This window comes from Ornithorhynchus anatinus, chromosome X5, assembly GCF_004115215.2.
Source record: "Ornithorhynchus anatinus isolate Pmale09 chromosome X5, mOrnAna1.pri.v4, whole genome shotgun sequence".
NCBI lineage: Eukaryota > Metazoa > Chordata > Mammalia > Monotremata > Ornithorhynchidae > Ornithorhynchus > Ornithorhynchus anatinus.
In genome coordinates this window covers 17,962,009-17,964,620 of record NC_041753.1, presented here as the reverse complement: position 1 = coordinate 17,964,620, position 2,612 = coordinate 17,962,009, and the positions used below count along the sequence as shown (strand labels likewise).

Sequence of the window (2,612 nt, the reverse complement as noted above, 5' to 3'; positions counted from 1 at the left end):
TAGTGGAAAGAGCATGGGACTGGGAGTCAGGTGGACCTAGGATCTAATCCCAGCTCTACCATTTGTCTGCTGTGTGACTTTGGGCAAATCACTTAACTTGTCTGTGCCTCAGTTACCTCATCTGTAAAATGGGGATTAAGACTGTGAGCCCCATGTGGAATAGGAACTGTGATCAGCCTGATTAGCTTCTATCTTGTTGTCTTATACTGTCGAGTCATGTCCGACCCATAACAACGTCATGGACACACTTCTCCCGAACACCCCACCGCCATCTACAATCGTTCTGGTAGTGTATCCATAGAGTTTTCTTGGTAAAAGTACAGAAGTGGTTTACCATTGCCTCCTTCTGCACAATAAATTTGAGTCTCCGCCCTCAACTCTCTCCCATGCCACTGCTGCACGGCACAGGTGAGTTTTGACTTGTAGCGGATTGCCTTCCACTCACTAGCCACTGCCCAAGCTAGAAATGAAATGGATATGTCTCTGCTTGACTCTCCCTCCATAGTCGGGACTGGTAGAGTCCTGGAAACTCTCCAGGTGCGACCCTGAAAGGAGAAGCTTGTATCTACCCCAGTGCTTAGTTCTTTGCCTGGTACATAAAGAAGCAGCATGGCCTAGTGGATAGAGCACGGGCCTGGGAGTCAGAAGGACCTGAGTTTTAATCTTTGCTCTGCCACTTGCCCACTGTGTGACCTTGAGCCATTTACTTAACTTCTCTTTGCCTCAGTTCCCTCATCTGTAAAATGGGAATCAAGACTGTGAACCCCATGTGGAACAGGGACTTGTCTAACCTGATTACCTTGAATCTATCCCAGTACTTAGAACAGTGCCTGCCACATAGTAAGAGCTTAACAAATACCATAAAAAAACCCTTAACAAATACTATTAGAAAACCACAATTATTATTACTATTTTCCGTGTGGAGCATGATGAGACTGTTCCAAAGTCAAGGAGTCTGTCTCCTAGGGAGTAAGTCAGAGGATGTGAGTCCTCCAATAATTAAAGGAAAGAAGAGTTTCTTGTGTTTCCTTCTTGTAGGTTGATCAATCAATAAATTGTATTTATTGAGTGCTTCTTATGTGCAGAGCACTGTACTAAGTGTTCGGGAGAGTACAACAGAATTAGCAGACACATTCTCATAGCACACCCATAATGATGCCCAGAGAAAGGAGAAAATGGATGATTTCTCCTATGAATCATGTTGTTATTATTATTATATTTGTTAAGCACTTAGTATGTGTTAAGCACTGTTCTAAGCACTGGGGTAGATACAAGTTAATCAGACACAGTCCTTGTCCCACATGGGGTTCGCAATCTAAATAGGAGGGAGAACATGTTCTTGAGTAAATGTTAGTGGTGAGCATTGGTTTTGCTTATGCACAGTATATTTGTGGAAAGTGCACCCTAGAAAACACAAGGCTCTAGTTCTACCCCACTCTCAGTTCTTCTTTTGGTAAATTCCTGGTGGGGGGAAAGGATGAGGTTTCTTTAGATTGTAAATTCTCTTTGGGCAGGGAATGTGTCTACCAACTCTGTTATATTGTACTCAGCCAAGTACTTAGTACAGTACAGTGCTCAGTAAATACTACTGATTGATTGACTGCACTGTTACACCCAACGTGAGAGATTGTGTGTGGCATCAATATTCTCCTCCTTCTTCCCTATGATTTCTCATTTTAGGGTCACCATGCTCTTCATTAGTACCCCTACCAGAGGCAGGTCCATTTTGCTACAGATTAGGAGATCTCCTAGAGGTGTGAAGAGGCAACAGTTTGAAATTCTTAACTAAAATGAAGCATTTGGACGGCTCTGTGCATCGTTAAGTACTCAATAAATACCATTGATTGATGGATTTACTGACGGTGGAATATTATTTATCCACATGATCCCTTTCCTTCGTCAGCATGAAACATTTTGAGATATCTGTAATCATTACACATGAATCACTCTCTCCATTTACTTGGAAGACAGAGTCTAATGAGAAATTCCTGGGTTTACAGTCAAAGCTATGGGCACAGGCATAAGGGGGAGCCATGATGTTGACATCGGTTCAATTATCACCACCCTGCTCTCCTTCCAGCATTTCCCAAAGGAGATGCAGAACGTGGCAGCTCAGGGGAATGAAATCTCCTTTTGAAGCAGACCTGCTTGTTTCCAGCGGAGAAAAACAGGGGAGTGAAGAGAAATTGTTTTCCCCTTTGCATCTCTGGAGGCTGTGTTATAGGGCCTTTGGGAGCACCAGATGGTAGGTGGTATGTGGCCTGTACTTACACCTCCACAATCTTAATAAGAAGGAAGCTACCTTATCGTTGAACATGCATTTTTATCAGGGAAATTCAGGGCTTGTCAGATACCTGCTATTCTTAGTGCTCTAAAAATCTGTAAATAAAATGCTCTTATTCAGAGAACACGGTGTCATATCCAAAAGAACTGAGATAAAACGTTTTGACTTAGAAATACACTTCAAAATCAGATATTAACTTGAGGAATGTCTATGCCTTGAACAAAAGGAAACTATACTAAAATGGTGTCAAAATAAGGAGACGGCCCCTCTGGCTTTGTCGAGAAACTACTGGAACTCAGGAAAGTGCAGTTCTTTTTATTCAATGAAT

The 2,612-nt window shown here is 42.4% G+C and overlaps 1 non-coding gene across 1 annotated transcript; it reads right to left on the bottom strand.

Moving 5' to 3' along the window:
* Positions 1–418: 418 nt before the first annotated feature.
* On the bottom strand, positions 419–555 carry LOC114808436. The gene has a single exon (XR_003756284.1). It is a non-coding gene; the product is annotated as a small nucleolar RNA SNORA7 (small nucleolar RNA).
* Between the last annotated feature and the right edge of the window lie 2,057 nt (positions 556–2,612).